Below are 18,463 nucleotides of genomic sequence, written 5' to 3'. Positions count from 1 at the left end.
AACTTTGAAATGCTGTTTAGCCAATTCCCCTGCTCTATTTAATCATTCCCTAAAATTTGACACGTAATCCAATAATGTAAGTTCCGATTGCTCACTCACCAATTTTTCCTTAATCAATTTAAGTGGCCCTCTTACCTAGTGATCAAAAATTAATTCAAAAGGACTGAATTTGGTTGACTCATTAGGTGCAAATTGCAAACAGTACGAATGGAATTCCTTTGTCCCAATCCTCTGGATAATCGTGACAATAAGCCCTCAACATTGTCTCTAATGTCTGATGCCACCTTTCTAAGGCTCCCTGTGATTCTGGATGGTACGCAATTGATTTAAATTGTTTTATTCCTAAGCAATCCATAACTTCTTTGAATAACCTTATGGTAAAATTTGATCTATGATCCAATAGTATTTCTGTGGGTAGTCCATATCTAGTAAATAATTTAAGTAACTCCTCCACAATCTTTCTAGCTGTAATATTGTGTACTGGAATGGCCTCTGGGAACATAGTAGACACATCCATTATAGTCAAAAGATATTGATTCCCACTTTTCATTTTAGGAAACGGTCCTACGCAATCAATTAAGACCCTTGTAAAATGTTCCTCAAATGCTGGAATGGGTATTAAGGGCGCTGGTTTTATCACTGCTTGAGGTTTCTCTATCACTTGGCATGTGTGATATGGTCGACAAAATTTAACTACATCTTTCTGCAGTCCAGGCGAATAAAAATGTTTTTGGATTTTAGCTTGAGTTTTCCTTACTCCCAAATGACCTCCCACTGGTTCCTCATGTGCTACTCACAACATCTCCTTTCTATACCCATCTGCCCACTTTTCATCCGCCTGTAGATGCAAAGGTCTCCATTTTCTCATCAAGACATCTTTTTTACGGTAATAACACTCTAGTATACACTCAGATTCCTCTTCCGTGTGTGCTTTCTGATACGTCCGTTTTATTTCTAAATCTTTCTGTTGTAACTCTGCCAATTTTTCTGAACTAAAAATATCCGCCTCATCCTCCACCTGTTCTTGTTCTTTTCCAACCATCTGATCAAAAATCGTTTCCGATAATTGAACTTGGACTTTATCTTCACTCTTTGATTTCTCCTCTTGTCTTAACCTGTGACTTTGCGACCTCGATACTACACAATTCGGGAAAAATCCAAGAATATTCGTCCTTCAACACTTCAGTTGTCTGATTTTCCACTGGCTTATCAATCACAGTTGGCTTATCAATCACTCCCACCTCCAATCCAGCTATATCATTACCCAAGATAAACTGTATTCCTGGACAAGATAGTTTCTCTTGCTCTTACTACCCCTTCACCACTCTTCACTGGACCTTACCTTATATAATGGAACACTACACTTCTCACTCTGAATTCCACATATTACCACCTTTTCTGGCAATATTCTTCCCAAACTACATAACTCCTCATCTCTTACCATTAAAGATTGACTAGCTCCAGTATCTCTTAAAATTGTGACTTCTTTACCTGCTCCTCCTGATACACATGAGTAAACTTTTCCCACACAAAGTAAATTCTTTAAAGAGATCTGGCACCTTCTTATCAATCACCTCTTGATCAGGCTGTACAATCTTTTGCACCTCCTTCGCTTCACTTGGTCTTTCCTTTCCCACTTGAACAAACCCCTGTCTTGTCCTGTTTTACCACATCAGCCTTCCCCATGCTTTTCTTCAACCACCAACACTGTGACGTTATGTGGCCTAGTTTATTACAGTGAAAACATTTGAAACTTTTCATTTCTCTTCCACGTATCCTTTAATCTGAGGTACACTCTCCTTATTATCTCCCATCAGATCTCCTTTACCTCTACCACTTGAGTATTTCTCTTTTCCCCAGTTTCTATCCTTCACCGGCTGAAAGTGATGTCGGAAACCAAGCTTCGACTTATGAACTAATTTATAATCATCTGCCATTTCTGCTGCTAACCTCGCAGTTTTAACCCTCTGCTCTTCCACATGAGTTCTCACTACATCAGGAATTGGATTTTTAAACTCTTCCAAAGGTATAATTTCTCTGAGAGCTTCATACATTTGGTCTATTTGCATCCACCTATAAAAAAGTACTCTGTTTGATCCTTTCAAACTCCATCTATGTTTGACCAGGTTCTTTCCTTAAATTTCTAAACCTTGTGTAGGCTTCAGGCACTAGTTCACATGCATTAAAGATGGATTTTTGCATCTCCTCATATGTCCCAGATACCTCCTCGAATAGTGATGCAAACAGTTCACTAGTCCTACCTACCAGCTTTGTTTGAATCAGTAATACCCACATGTCCTGTGGCCATTTCATTTGTTTAGCCACCTTCTCAAATGAAATGAAAAAGATTTCTACCTCCTTCTCATCAAATCTTGGCAATGCTTGGATATATTTAAATAGACCCCCACCAAGCCTTCGACTAAGACTCTTTCTCTTTGTCCTCATCACCATCCTCCAACTGTATGTTTCCCTTTACACCCGCCAATTTTAACTGACTCATGTTTCATGGCCATTTTCTTAAGTTCAAACTCCCTCTCTTCCCTGTCCTCTCTTTTCCTTTTTGTTCTGCTGGGGCTATTCTTTATTTGTTTCTTTCTTCTCTCTCCTTTTCCCCGATCTGTATCTCCCTTTCTCTCTATTTTTCTCTCAATTCGTATTCAAGCTGCTTTAATCCTTTTTCATGTTCAAGTTGCTTGATTTGTAACTGGATTGTTGCCATTTCTACGGAGTCAGACTGTATCTCAGGCGGTTTTAAATGCTCAGCTAGCGCCATAAGTATCTCTTCTTGTAGTGTGCTGTCAGGTAACGCTAACTGCAATGTTTTTGCCAAATCTAAAAAGCCTTTAAGTCTCTGTTCATAAGGTACTGCGTGTGACCTTCTCCACCCCCAAAAACGTCCGAGCCTCTGAAAGAGCCATTGTCCACAACACACTCCCTACGGAGTAGAATTCCACACAAATATGCTCGTCCCTCACTGTCTTTGAATTCACTATGCCAACCCAATCACAAAAGATAGACTTTTATCCCGGACTAGCCCCTAATTTATTATGGGTCAGGGTTTAGAGAACACCAAAGTATACCATGGAGTTCATCTGACCCACAACTTTAAATAGATTTTGGTTATGGGTAGCACGAGGGCCCACTTTACAGGTGTGATGTAACAGAGAGCTAAAGTATGTTTAAAACAAAACAATGTTTATTCTATGAATTCAGTTAACATTTTATAAACACACAGTAAACAGTTTATCAACTACCAATGCTGACCCCCCACAAAAGATACAGTATTCTATAGATAACCCTTGATAAATTTCCAAACAACATCCACAAGTTAAAACCTTCTAAAATAAAGACAAGTGATCTTTAGATTGCAGAGAGATCACAACATCTTCTTGCTGTGAATGCAACTCTTCACCTCTGAAACAAAACCAAAAACACAGTGCAGCTTCCAGCTCAAAAACAAAAGTGAAAGACAGACAGCCCAGCTCCACCCACACACTGACATCACTGCAACTATTTGATAAACACTCATTTGTTAAAGGTACATCCACCTGACAACATGTATACAACAAATATAGATTCCGTCAAGGAATAAAAATCCAACAGGAAAAGTGATGTAACCGTGGCGTGGAGAACAAGAACAGTTAAAGATTCATGAGATCCATTAGAATTTAGCAAAGGAGGACCAAGAAACTGATGAGAGCAAACTGGCGAGAAACATAAAAAACGACTGGAAAAGTTTCTACAGGAATGTGAAATGGAAAAGATTAGCAAAGACCAATGTGGGTCCATTCCAGGCAGAGACAGGAGAGTTTATAATGGGGAGTAAGGAAATGGCAGAGAAACTAAACAATGTGCGTCTGTCTTCACAGAGGAAGATACAGAAACTGTCCCCAAAATACCAGAGAACCAAGGGACTGGCAGAGATTAGTATTGGTGGAAAAAGTCATACTGGAGAAATTAATGGGGTTGAAAGTTAATAAAACCCCAAAAGCTGATGATTTACATCCCAGAGTGTTGAACGAGGTGGCTGTAGAGATCTCTATCCCTCATTCTAAATTCTCCTGACTCCATCTGTAATGGACAAACCTTTGTCTGAGACAAACCTTTCCTTTTTATGTAGCCATAGAAACTTTTCCAATCCATTTTTATGTATTGTGCCAGTTCACATTCTATTCTGTGGCCAACTAAAATGGTGTCCAGCAAGGCATGCTGGGAAAAGTGGCCATGTTTTATGCACAGGCAGGCTTCAGAACAGATCAAACAAAGTTGCAGCAAAAGGGTTTGCAGACTTCAAAAGATTTTACAGGTTTATGCAAATAACATAAGCAAATGGCCATCCCAGGAACAATAGAATTGTCCTGTCATTCACGCTTCTTTACCAGACACAGCGGCACCTAAATTCCTTTGGAAAGCCTACCTGCCCCGAACACTTCCAGGCATGGTCACTGAGTGCCTACCCCAAAATTGACCTGGCAGCCTCTGATTGGACTGGATCGATCAGGCTGATTGATCCCTCATCAATTGATTGACAAATGACCAAGAGACCACCCTCCAAAGGGGAAGAAATTCAAGCAGGTTTAAAAGGTTCTGCACAACTTTAGAATCTCTGCAGCAATAACCAACAACGGTGACTTCCACTGGTCGGCGAAGTAGACCATCACCCGACCAACTGAAGGAGGACCAGAGCCAGGGACAGACCAGACCAAGGACTGAACATTGAGGACCACAAGATTCGGGATACAGATAAAGGCCAATATCTGGGACTTGCTAGTCACTTTGAAGTTAAGGTCTTGTGCATAACAGTTTGTAGTTTGACTCAAGTGTATGTGTGTGTGTGTGTGTGATCAATTACCAGTAACAATTGTGTGATAGTGAATAAATATTGAATCATTGTATGAAACAGTTTCATAGTCATTTGTCCGCCGTATATCGGTTAAGACACACTGTGGTTTAGGCAGGCACAACATTGGCATCACCAGAAGGGACGCGATTAGAAGTAACAATTGTTTCTCTAAAAATCCGGCAAACCTAATTAAAAATCAGAAACCACAGTATTTCTGTATTGGACAAATCGCTCATTTCGGGTTGTACTAACTGCATGCGTTATTAACAGGGAGAACAGGGTACATTCTGTTACTTTGTACACAAACTCAGAGGGATTGGGACAGGAAAATAGCCCATAAGCCGTACCCCTAGTCCAATCGACTCCCGACACCTTCCCTGTGGCCAGAGATGAGCGACTGGAGTTCGCAGGTAGCAAAGTGTCCCATATAGGAGAAAATTTGAGAATATATAAAGAGGAAAGGATGGCCCCTATGGGCAGAATTTTGTGAGAATACAGAGACAGGCCCCGGAGCAATAGGACAAGCCTCACGGTAGCATGGTGGTTAGCATCAATGCTTCACAGCTCCAGGGTCCCAGGTTCGATTCCCGGCTGGGTCACTGTCTATGTGGAGTCTGCACGTCCTCCCCGTCTGTGCGTGGGTTTCCTCCGGGTGCTCCGGTTTCCTCCCACAGTCCAAAGATGTGCGGGTTAGGTGGATTGGCCATGCTAAATTGCCCGTAGTGTAAGGTTAATGGGGGGATTGTTGGGTTACGGGTATACGGGTTGCGTGGGTTTAAGTAGGGTGATCATTGCTCGGCACAACATCGAGGGCCGAAGGGCCTGTTCTGTGCTGTACTGTTCTATGTTCTAAGCCTGTTGGGAGGACCTGAATAAAGCACCCGGAAAGCGTGCGCTCAAGTATGAGAAAGCGATAGCGGTAGTGTGCTGCTTGGCGCAACTAGTAGGAACCGAGGAGGTCCTAAAGACCGTCCGCGGACAGCTAGCTGAGAGTCAGGAGGAGATGAAGACATTAAAAAAAAGAAAGTCGGGAGGAGATAAAACATTAAAAGAAGAAAGTCCGGAGGAATTTTTTTTAAAAAAGCAATTGGCAGGAGGAAGTAAAGAAATTGAAAGGCGGCAGGCAGAAAGAGTTCACAAAATTAAAGGCACAGTAAGAAGTCTTACAACACCAGGTTAAAGTCCAACAGGTTTGTTTCAAACACGAGCTTTCGGAGCGCAGCTCCTTCCTCAGGTGAATGGCGAGGTATGTTCCAGAAACATTTATATAGACAAAGTCAGAGATGCTGGCACTGCTTGGAATGTGAGCATTTGCAGGTAATCAAATCATTACAGATCCAGGGAGAGGGATAATCACAGGTTAAAGAGGTGTGAATTGTCTCAAGCCCGAACAGTTGGTAGGATTTTGCAAGTCCAGGCCTGATGGTGGGGGGTGGATGTAATGTGACAGGCATCCAAGATCCCTGTTGAGGCCGCACTCATGCGTTCGGAACTTAGCTATAAGTTTTTGCTCGGCAATTCTGCGTTGTCGCGTGTCCTGAAGACCGCCTTGGAGAACGCTTACCCGGAGATGTTGGTCCGACTCCAGCAGACGGGCCTGAGCTCCTCTGGGAGGGAGTCCATTTGCCATGGACCGACCAGCAGTCCGGAACATTTAGCCCAGTTGATCCGAGCAGAAGACGCGGCGGAGTAGACAGGCACTCTCGCATCCTCCGCAGGTCACCAGGGTCAGTGAACATGAGGAGCACGTCGTCAGCGTCAGCCGAAAGGACCACCGACATGTCCGGTTCGTGCAGAACCAGCCCCGACAACCTCCTCCGCAGGAGGCGCAGGAAAGGCTCCACGCAGAGAGAATAAAGTTGGGCGGACAGGGGGCAGCCCTGACGCACTCATCTCCCAAAGCGAAGGGGCGCCGTCAGAGACCCTTTAACCTTAATCAGAAATTCCGAAGCAGCGTACAGTAATCGGATCCGGGTGACAGAATGCGACACAAACCCGAAAGCTCGCAGAGTCCCGAGCAAATACTCGTGCCCCACCCTGTTGAACACCTTCTCCTGGTCAAGAGACAGGAAGGCGCTCAACATACCAGTTCTCTGCTTTGGACTCGAGGAGCAGCCCCAGATTTCCCCAGCTGTCCAGGGCCAGCCGCACGCAGTCCCGGTAACCATGATGCTTTTCAAAAATGCACGGAGCTCCCCTGAGGGGATGAGGGCGCCCTCTGCCTCACTGCAGAGAGCATCTAAATCCTCCTCCTGGCCCGCCACTGAACAGCCTTCCTCCTCCGAGCAGTCACTGTCTGAGCCCGAGCCCCCCGCCACGTGGAGTGTGGCCGGCGCTGTGGGCCCACTGTCTATCCCTTGGCCCGAGTTGACCCAGGGCTGTTTTAGCACAGGGCTAAATAGCTGGCTTTTAAATCAGACAAAGGCAGGTCAGCAGCACGACTGAATTCTCGTATCAGTCTCCCCGAACAGGAGCCAGAATGTGGCGATTCAGAGCGTTCCACAGTAACTTCATTTGAAGCCTACTTGTGACAATAAGTGATTTTCATTTCATCCCACCCCCAGGATCATCCTCAGGCAGGTTCCCTGCAGCTCCCCCCACGATTCAGGGTCCGTAGATGGCGGCGGCTCGGACCCCGCCTTCGCCGTCGATGCCAGACCCCAGGAACAGCTCCGGGATGGAACATGGCATCATCTGCTTGGGTGTTGTGAGCGGGGAGCCTTCCTCGCCGTTGCCCGCCCATGACCCGAATATACAAGGACACTGGTGGCTGCCGCCAGTCCCAGGCGATGAACAAAAGGTGACCGAGGAGTAAAACTGGACTGGGCGGAACGAGCCCTCGGGGGTCACGTCTCTGCCCGGCCCCGGGGCTGCCTGATCAGTAGACGATGGCAGCTCAGGCGCTTTGGCGGCCTAGGAGACGCCTTGACCTTTTTAATGGAGCTGGGCGTCAGGGTGACGGGAATAAACACAGGAGACACCCAACCCCGCTCGCCTGGGGAGGGGGTAGCGAGATCCACCACCTCCTCCAGCCCGGACAGGCGGCAGGCTGATCTCGCTGCAGGGTCTCCACTGCTGGAGGACCCTCGGCAGCGCGCCGCCCCCTCCCCGCATTGGCCAGCCCCTGGGATTGTGGCAAGGTTGGAACAGCCTCCAGCCCGGGGACACTGGCTCCCCACCACCCTCCGGAGCCGGTGTGGAGGTCTCTCCAGGCACCTCAGGTTGTTACAAGGAGGAGGCGGTGTCCCATGGTGAGGCTGCAGCCTCTGAGTTGGTTGGGACAGACATGGGGTCAGTACCCATGATGGGACCAAGGTGTGGATGGGCCCGGTCTGACCACCGTGCCATCTTCTGTTTGGCCTTTTTAGGCCGCCACAGGTCTAGCCGAGGTTCCCTCTCCCCCCGCCAGCAGCCGCGGTGTTGTCAGGGGCCGGCTGCTAGGCAGACAAAGAGGTGGCAGAGGAGAGGGGAGGCAGTGCCAGCTGCGACTGCCCTGGGGTGGTGTTGGTGGCAGCCATTAGGGTGGGGCAATTCCTGCGAATATGCCCCAGCCCTCTGCAGGCATGGCACCGCAGGTCATCCGCAGACCAGAACACTTTACGGTCCTCCCCTTGGTGGGAGACCACAAAACCTCCCTCTGTGATCTCCTCCCGAGTCAGGCAGACAAAAATCTGATGCTGGAAGGAGTAGACATGGCGGAGGGAGGGGTCCCGCAGGCCGAGTGACAGCGGCGCCACTCTGGTCCTGACCTCCCCCAGTAGTTTGAGATGGGGGAGGAGGAGCTCGGTGGGGAGGTAGGGCGGCACGTTTGAAAGAACCACACATTCGGCGATGGCCTCCAGTGGGTCCACCACCATGTGTGTCCCGCTCACAGTGAGCCCCCTTTCCAGGACATAGTGGACCGTCTGCTCGGCCCGCAGGAAAAAGATGGCCTTGCCGTACATCCTGGAGGCGGCTACGATGGCCGAGGGGCCAAAGACCCCGGATCATCGCAAGGGTGCACACCTCGATGGTCATTGTGGGGTTGGGCATAACATTTGACCCTAAGTTGCCGTGTTCGTAGTCGGAAAGGCGAAGGGGGGGTCGCGGAGTCAACGGAAATGTCGAGGGGCTGCCGTCCCTGCATAGGTTCTTGGCCGCCCTGCATTTGGCAGAGTGGAGGATGCCCCTGGGGTACTGGCCATGCCCACCCCTGGTACGGTCCGGCTGTCTATCTAAGACCAGGGTAGTAGGGAAAGGGTGTGGGGAGGGGGGATGGACGTGGCACCACAACAGCAGGTGCCACAAGGGAAGGTGCTGCAGGGCAACAGCAGAGCGGGGCAGCGTTCTTCAGCCCTGGAGGGGCCTAAAACAATATCCCAGGCTGCCCCACACCCACCACAGACGGTGAAAGGCAGGCGGACGGCGCCCTTCAGCCCTGTGGGACGCAAAACAAAGCCCTTGGTCTTCACAACAGCCCCAGGTGGTCCCACCTCAGGCAGAGGGGCGGGAGGTCAGAGGGCAGCGTCTGCAGTCCCAGGTGGTCCCACTCCCACCTCAGGCAGAGGGGCGGGAGGACAGAGGGCAGCAGGGAGGGGGAGGGGCTGAGACAGGAAAATCACCTATCAGCCTGAGGCTGTGGCCGCTCTTACCATCTGTCATCGTCACAATACCCGGATGATTGACGGCAGGTTCTGACCAATAGGAGGAGGTGGCGGGACCAGACGACTGATGAGGGCAGCTGGTCCTCCAACCAATCTGAGTGAATGAGGGGTGGGGCCAGGCTGTGATTGAAGCATGCGCAGTATGGGTAATGGCGAAGGAGAAGGGTGTGTTTTTCAGATCGGAAATTGGTGAGACGTGATTAACAATATGGAGGGAGCGAGAGATCGTGGGGGTGGGTGGAAATGTTGTGTAAAGCTGCTGTGAGCCATAAACCGCGGAAAAAAGTTTCGGGACCCAGTTTGTACCGAGCGGAGCTGCAGCTCTTCATCTTCAGCTCGGGTTAACGGCCGCCATCTTTATTGGATGTAAATCAGGGCGCATGCGCGTTTCTCATCTTTGTCGGGGCGATGTCACAATGAGTGGGAGGGGCTTGTTCCCCATTGTTCAGAATGGAGACAACTTGTCCATCAAACTGGATTAGTCTTTGACTCCCAATGTCTTATTGATGCATGTCTTATTGATGCAAAGCGGTGGCAGAGATGGAAAGAAAAGGAAGCAAATCCTGCTCTCGGGATTTCAGTGTCTCATTGGACATCCTGCCCCATGTGTCCAAAGGTCTGCGGCTCTGTTCAGTCACATGAAGACCCAGGGCAGAAACTCACAACCCTGAGTCAACATCACCCTCAAATCAGGGGACTGCTGATGACGAGGGACAGTGTGCAGCTGGGGGTGATGTGTCGGGCAAGCTGGGTCTGCGAGGACTGCGTTTACTGTAGCAGTGAGAGACAGGCTTCCAACACTTGAAGAAATGCAACTCTATTTTATTGAACATAATTTAACTGTGGGTTGACACTATGCTGAGTTGACTGGAGACCTGAGGCTAACCTGACCAAACTATCTTACTACCACATGGTGGATGTTCTAGTTGTTGCTCACAGGCTCTGACTGTCTCAGAGGCTGCATCCCAAGAGAGCGGGAAAACTAGTGCCCTCTCGCTTTATCGTGGCTGTGTCCTGTCAGGCTGCTGTGTTCTGTGTGTTCATTGGTCATCCTGTGTGTCAATCAATGCCTGTCTGTGCACCATCATATACTTGTGTGTATATCATCCTGGATCAGGGAGCAGGAGGGGAGAATGTTGTGAATTTCTATTCTGGACTGACAGTGATTAATTTTGGAAACTCCTATATAGGGGATTAGTAGGGGAGGATTTACACCCAGCAAATTTAAACCAGGAGAAATGTTTATCTTTCCTGAATTACATTTCTGGACTGACGGTGATGCCTTTTTGTAAACTTATTTCACAGGGGCTTAGAAAGGGATTCGCAGACAGGAAACTCACAACCAATCCTCACATCAAATTCTGACAGCACCATTCGAGTTATCAGGACCTGGAGATTATCGACCTTTGTGTGTAAGCATTGAGTTACATATCATTATCACTCACTGTATAAAATGACTACCTCCTATCTCCCATGTAGATCTTGTTCACAATCTTAAATCTGTGTCCCTTTTACTTTTTATTAAAATAATTTTTATTCAAGTTTTTCAATAACAAATTTTCTCCCCACAATTTAAAACAAACAAGGTGTGTTTCCACACCAACACAAGAAAAGAACTCACCCCCCCAAAATAAATAATAACAAAAAACCAACAGCAATACAAGAAAGAAGAAAATAGCAACATAGCAAACCCACCGCTGCAAAAACAAACCCCCTAACCATCCCCAACCCCCCCCCCCCCAAGTTGCTGCTGAGACCGACCACTCTCTACCCCTTCGCCAGGAAGTTGAGAAAGGGCTGCCACCGTCGAAAGAACCCCTGTACCGACCCCCTCAGGGCAAACTTCATCCTCTCCAACTTGATGAACCCAGCCATGTCGTTGACCCAGGCCTCCGAACTCAGGGGCCGCATATCCCTCCACTGTAACAGAATCCTGCGCTGGGCTACTAGAGACGCAAAGGCCAGAATGCCGCCTCTCTCGTCTCCAGCACTCCCGGCTCCGAAGCTACCCCAAAGATCGCGATCCCCCAGCCCGGCCTGACCCTAGACCCAACCACTTCCGACAAAGTCCCCGCCACCCCCTTCCAAAACCACTCCAAGGCCGGACAAGCCCAGAACATATGGGTGTGGTTCGCAGGGCCTCCCAAACACCTCCCGCACCTGTCTTCCCCTCCGAAGAACTGGCTCATCCTTGCCCCTGTCATGTGAGCCCTATGCAGCACCATCAGCTGAATTAGGCTGAGCTGTGCGCAAGAGGAGGAGAAATTCACCCTCTCCAGGGCGTCCGACCACGTTCCATCTTCAATCTCTTCCCCTAGCTCTTCCTCCCATTTCACTTTGAGCTCTTCTACTGAGGCCTCCTCCTCCTCCTGCACCAGCTGGTAAATAGCCGAGATCTTTCCTTCACCGACTCACGTCCCCGAAAGCACCCTGTCCTGCACCCCCCTTGGTGGCAGCCGCGGAACCTCCGCCACCTGCCTCTTAACAAATGCCCTGACCTGCAGATACCTAAAAGCGTTCCCAGGGGGGAGGTTCCACTACCCCACCAGCTCATCCAGAGTCGCGAACTTCCCATCCAGGAAGAGGTCCACAAACTGCCTGATGCCTGCCCTGTGCCAACTCCCAAATCCCCCACACATTCTCCCCGGCGCAAAACGGTGATTACCCCGTATCGGGGCCCAAACTGAGGCCTTCACTTCCCCGCTATGCCGCCTCCACTGTCCCCAGATTTTAAGGGACACAACCACCACCGGACTCATAGAGTACTTTGCCGGGGGGAGTGGAAGTGGGGCCGTCACCAAAGCCCTGTGTCCCTTTTACAATCTACTAATGGGAACAGGTTTTAAAAATCTTTTGCTGGGTTTGCCATTGTTGTTTCTGGTGCCTGGGTCGATGCCGGGTGGTCCGCCTGGTTTCATTCCTTTTTCATGTTTTTGTTGTGGTTGAATCAGCTTGGACCAGTCCATTTAGGGTCCAGAACACAATTGAAGTCTCCTCCAAGAACCATTTGATCTGTATCTACGTCCGGCATGGATTGCAACAATTTTTTTTACAAATGTTTCTGTGAGAACCCCTCATGGAAAAAAAAAGATAGAGAAGCAGAATTAGGCCATTCAGCCCATTGAGTTTTTGAGTTTGCTCTGCCATTCGATCATGGCTGATATGTTTCTCATCCCCATTCATCTTGTATTGTAGCTCTCTTGAAATGAGTGCGAACATTACATTTGCCTTTCTAGCTGCCAACTTTCCTTTGTGTTTTGGGATGTGGGTGTCGGGGGCTGAGCCGGTATTTGTTGCCCATCCCTAATTGCCCTGGAACTGAGTGGCTTGCTGGGCCATTTCAGAGGGGGGCAGTTTGGGAGGATGGAAGGCTGAAGTGATTAAATGACAAAGGGGATAATGGTGCAAGACAAAACTGGGTGACAATGAGATAAGTAAATAATAAGAACAGAGAAGAAATAAAAGACAGGTCCAGGTGAGGTATAAATGGCAACAGCAGAACCATTACCAGCACCAACTGTCTAAAAATATCAGAGAGATGATTATAATCTGAAATTACTGAAATGAATGTTGTGTCTGGAAGGTCAGAAATTGCCTGATCCAGAATGAGGTTCTGTTCCTCGAGTTTCCTTTGAGCTTTATTAATAATAACCTTTTATTGTCACAAGCATGAAGTTACTGTGAAAAGCCCCTAGTCGCCACATTCCGGCGCCTGTTTGGGGAACAGGGTTAATTGGAGCAATGCAGTAGGCTGTGGACAGAGTGGGAGTTGGGCAGGGAATTAAAATATAAAATGATCAGAAGCTCAGGATTATGCTTGCAGACTGACTGGTGATGTTCCACAGTCACCCAATCCAGATTTAATCTCCTCAGTGTAGGGGAGACCAAATCGGGAGCAGTGAATACACAATAGTAGATAGCAAGAAGTACAAGTAAATTACTGTCACCTGGAAAGTGTGTTTGGAATCCTGGAATATGGGAAGGAAGGCGATGTGGTTGTTGCACCTGTTGTGTCTGCACAGAAATGGTTTACAGTGATGTTCATAAGAGCACAAGAAATGGAAGGGGGGGGTGGGGGGGGAGACCATATGGCTCATTGAGCCTCTGTAACCTGCTCGTTCAGGCATCATTCTGATATACTTTCCCGTATCTTCCCCAGTCCTTCCAGATCCATTTTATGATATGAATACATTAGCTCAACCTCCTGTGAACTAATTTAGTCTGGCCCAGTGTCACCGAGCTGAAATCCAGTCTTTCTCTGACACATTATTCTTAATGCCATAACTGACAGGTTATGAGTAAAAAAGTCAACTGTTTAGCAGTAATGGGAAGAGGAAAGTTTGTAGATGCTCTGCAGTGTTACAGACTCATTGGAACTGCTTATTCTGTCCCATCTTACATTCAGCTGACAGTAAAATGACTAAAATGCTGCAACATACAGGCATTTGGGGACAACGGTGAGTTTGCTGCTCAGATTAGTTAAAGTCTCCATATTGTAAAATGGATCTCGAAGGACTGGAGAAGATGCAGGAAAAAATATTTGAATTATGCCTGAACTGGCAGGTTATGCCCAGCAAGAAAGATTGGACAGGGCATCACCTTTTCTCTGGAAAAGGGAATGAAGGATGACCTGATCCTGTAAGATTATGAAAAGGTTTGATATGATAGACAAGTGGAAGATGTTTCCACTGGATGAGAATAAATATGAGTTAGTCATTAATTAATCTAATGTGCAGTTCAGGAGCATTTCAGAGGGAGATCACACACACACACTTCACATGTGGAAAGGGAGTTCCTCAGTTTTCCCACTAGTTAACACTCCAACTTTAAAAGCCCCAAACTATTTGATCCAATTTCAGCACATTGTTATGGACGAGGGGCAGTTTAACTGTTCTGTCCAGGAAGACAAAAATCACTGTTCACCTGAACCTGCTCAGACCCCAACACGTTGACATCTCACTGTCCGTGTTTGGTCTGTTGTCAATCACACCCAGGACAGAACTGTAGTGGATGGGCCTGTACTATTTAGGTGCCCTATTAATTTATTTAATACATTTGTTACCTTGGCACAATGGTACCAATCTGAATCGGTTCGCAAAGCATAATTTCTATCAGCAATATCGATTTCAATGGCGCAGTTATTACCCATCATGCGTTGTGGCTGGGAATGTGCTCTATCCACATTACATAAGTTCCTTGCACATGCGCAGAGTCCAGCTATGACTGGAGCATGCGCCAATCGGGCTGTGACTGGTGCATGCACAGTTCAGGTTGCTGCTGACGGTACGAGCAGCGGGGAAGGAGCAATGGAGCGACTTTCAGGATTGGAGCCGGTGGGTGGCCGGGGAGCAATAGAAGCTGTGGAGTGAGCCGGGAGGCTTCATAAATACCCCGTGGAGGCTTCAACTCCTGAGTAAAATGTTAACGGTCCCGTCTTAAACAGCACCGAACAGAGTGAGAGCTGAGCGGTGACAGGCCCGGGTTACCGGCCGCCATCTTTACAGAGGACAAGGTGCCACAGGGCGCATGCTCTGTGAGCCTGGACCGGATACCAACTCTCCCGGATTGACTGACTGGAGTCTCCGGGATTTTATTTTAATCATTTGTTGGGGTCACTGGCTGGGCCAACATTTATTGCCAATCCCTAATTTCCCTTCAACTGAGTGGCTTTCTCAGCCACCTCAAGGGCATTTAAAGAGTCAACCACATTGCTGTGGTTTGGAATCGTGTCGGCCAGACCAGGTAAGGATGGCAGGTTTTCTTTTCTATTCATTCACGGGATGTGGGTGACACTGGCTGGGCCAGCATTCACTGCCCAGCCCTAATTGCCCCTGAACTGAGTGCATCTCAGAGAGCATTTTAAGATGATTGCCCATGATACATTGCCCTTCGTGACCAAAAAAGGTTATATGGGGTTATTGGGTTACGGGTATAGGGTGGAGGAGAGGACTTAAGTAGGTCAGTGCAGACTCGATGGGCCGAATGGCCTCCTTCTGCGCTGTATGTTCTATGTGCCACCAGAAGCATTGTTACATTATCAATATTACTATTTGTGAAGCTCAAGATCTAATTTGCCTTATCAACTACTGTCTTAATATGTCTTGTAGATATACAAAGTCCCTCTTCACCGCTTCCTCTCTCCTCCCAAAGAGGCCATTTGGGTTTTTGTGACAATCCAGCAGTTTTCATGGTCACTTTTTCCCAATGCCGGCCCCACAAATGACCAGATTCATTCAGCTCAATTTCACAACCTGCCTTTGTGTTTTTGTGGGTTCTCTCTCACTCCCTATTTTCTGTTTTAAATGTTTCACAGGGTGTTCGAAGCGGAGGCTTCAAAGTCCGGAAACTCAAACCAAGCATCACATCAGGATCTGACAGACCTCAATTTATCATATCCTGAATATCAACTTTCTTTTAACATGGAAGGAAAAAGCATTGTTCACAGTGGGGAGAAACTGTACACGTGTTGTGTGTGTGGACGAGGGTTCACTCGATCATCAGGCCTCACAAGCCACAAATGCAGTCACACTGAGGAGAAACCGTGGAAATGTGCGGACTGTGGGAAAGGATTCACTTCCCCATCCAATCTGGAAACTCATCGACGCAGTCACACTGGGGAGAGACCATTCACCTGCTCAGAATGTGGGATGGGATTTACTATTTCAGCCAACCTGCTGAGACACCAGCGAGTTCACACTGGGGAGAGACCATTCACCTGCTCCAAGTGTGGGAAAGGATTCAGTGATTCATCCACCCTGCAGAAGCACCAGCGAGTTCACACTGGGGAGAGGCCATTCACCTGCTCAGAATGTGGGAAGGGATTTACTATTTCAGCCCACCTCTTGAGTCACCAGCGACTTCACACTGGGGAGAGGCCGTTCCAATGTCCAGACTGTGGGAAGTGCTATAAAAGTTCTGGGGAACTGATGAGCCATCAACGTGTTCACACTGATGAGAGACCGTTCAGATGCTCTCACTGCGGGACTGGTTTCAGTCGATCATCTAACCTCACTGTACATCAGCGAATTCACACTGGGGAGAAGCCATTTGCCTGTGCCAAGTGTGGGAAGGGATTCACTCAGCTATCCGCCCTGCAGAAGCACCAGCGAACCCACACTGGGGAGAGGCCATTTGCCTGCTCCATGTGTGGGAAGGGATTCATCTCTTCATCCCACCTGCTGAGACACCAACGAGGCCACAAACAACTACAGTGTTTGGATTTTGCTGTTCCTCACATTCAGGTCTGAACCATGTTCATTTGGGTCTCTTTGTGCTGATAAACTCTAGACCATTTACAGCGGCTAATATTCTGTGTAACAGTCAAATAAATTAGATTTGTGTTAAATACGCGGTGTGTTGAATCATTTTAATATCTCTGACACAAGTTAGTTCCTTTTGAAGTTCTCTCGCTCTCCCCTGTCTCTTCCATCCTCACCTCCAACAAGAAGTGTGAGGAGCTTGTGGAGCTTCATTGTGACTGAGATTGAGTCAATCCGATCAGCTGCCTCTGCTGCTTCCCTCCCTTCCACGAGCCCACCGGACCAAACTGTCTCGAAATGTCATCCTTACCCGAGCCCGGAACCCACATCTTTCTCTAGTTTCTCTCCCATCTTCCCTCTTGCCTGTCTTTCCCAGAACTCCCATGTTTGAATCCCTTCAATCAGGTCTCTGTCCTGTCACAGTAGTAAAATACAAGAGACAAACATAATCTCAATGAGAGTTTGGCTCAAGTTAGAATCAGATTTTGATGGGAAATGGAATGTCAAGTTTGTGTAATATGTGTACGTACCTTGTGAAATGAATTGCTTCTGTGTTCGGCATGAGATGGCCTTATCGCGGCCTTGGCTGTCTGAGAGCCTGTGAACTGTCCGTGGGAACGAAACACAGTAGTGGGATGAGTTACTCCTTCCTTGATAAAGAATTGCTATGCTATGCAACTAATGAGCTAACTGTGTGACTAATGATTGACAGAAATAATTATATGAAGGAGGGGTTTGGGGGGTTTTGTAAAATATATAGTTAACTGTAACTAAGAAAAAATTGTCTTCACTTGCTGTAACTCTGAAGTTACACTTGTGTAGCCCCACAGTAAATAAAAGGTTCTTTGAAGTCATCTGGTGTTCGACTGATGATTACCTCCGGACTGAAAATTTAGAATTATCACACGGTGGCCCTAACGGGAATCTCTGGTGCGTCGACAGAAGCAGACGGTGTAAGCGGCAGATCGCCTCCGGACCCGTGGGGAAAATAGGGCCCCCAAATGTGAGTATTTTTATCACTTTGGTTTTTCCCCTTCGCTGTCCCGGTCGCGAGCCTGTTCTACTGCCTGCTGCTGGAGATGTCCCTACGAGATTCAGGTCAGTCTGGCAAACCCCAGAATTTCAAAGAGCTTGGGTTAGAGTCCCTGAGGTTAGAGTCCTCTAAAGAGCTTGGGTTAGAGTCCCTGAGGTTAGAGTCCTCTAAAGAGCTTGGGTTAGAGTCCCTGAGGTTAAAATCTCTAAAGAGTTTGGGTTAGAGTCCCTGAGGTTCGCGTCCTCTAAAGAACAAGGGTTGGAGTCCCTAAGAAATAGTTAAAAGTGGTAAAGAGATATCGATGCCAACATGATCCTTGTTATTACCTGAAACCTTCGCGATAAAAGGTTCCTGTTAACTTTGTAAGGCGGGTGATATAGAATCTTTACGGTGTCACCTTCGAGCTGTTAATTGGCTTGTACAGAGCGCGATTACTCCGTGATTTAAATTATAATCCGCTGCAGATGCGGATAACTCTGCCTAATAACACATAAAACAGGGCAAAAACGTTGCGGACCCTGGCATAAAACATACACGTAATTTCCTTAATCAATTTAAAAACAGGGCAGGATAACCCTGTAATAAATTCAAAATTGGATTAGTGATCTAGGATCACTATTAAATTGTAATCGGAAGGACCGTCTGGCATCAGATAAAGGGTACAATGGGTAATACTTTAGATACA

General features: G+C 47.6%; 1 long non-coding RNA gene and 1 pseudogene across 1 annotated transcript; both read left to right on the top strand.

Annotated features, from left to right (window-relative positions):
• The window catches only part of LOC119961522, a 33,468-nt pseudogene extending 15,869 nt beyond the window's left edge, over positions 1–17,599 (top strand).
• Positions 9,621–11,027, top strand: LOC119961525. Its single transcript, XR_005459673.1, has 2 exons — positions 9,621–9,675; positions 10,792–11,027. It is a non-coding gene; the product is annotated as an uncharacterized LOC119961525 (long non-coding RNA).
• Positions 17,600–18,463: the final 864 nt, after the last annotated feature.

Source organism: Scyliorhinus canicula, unplaced genomic scaffold (assembly GCF_902713615.1).
Source record: "Scyliorhinus canicula unplaced genomic scaffold, sScyCan1.1, whole genome shotgun sequence".
NCBI lineage: Eukaryota > Metazoa > Chordata > Chondrichthyes > Carcharhiniformes > Scyliorhinidae > Scyliorhinus > Scyliorhinus canicula.
This window is presented reverse-complemented; position numbering and strand designations above follow the sequence as displayed.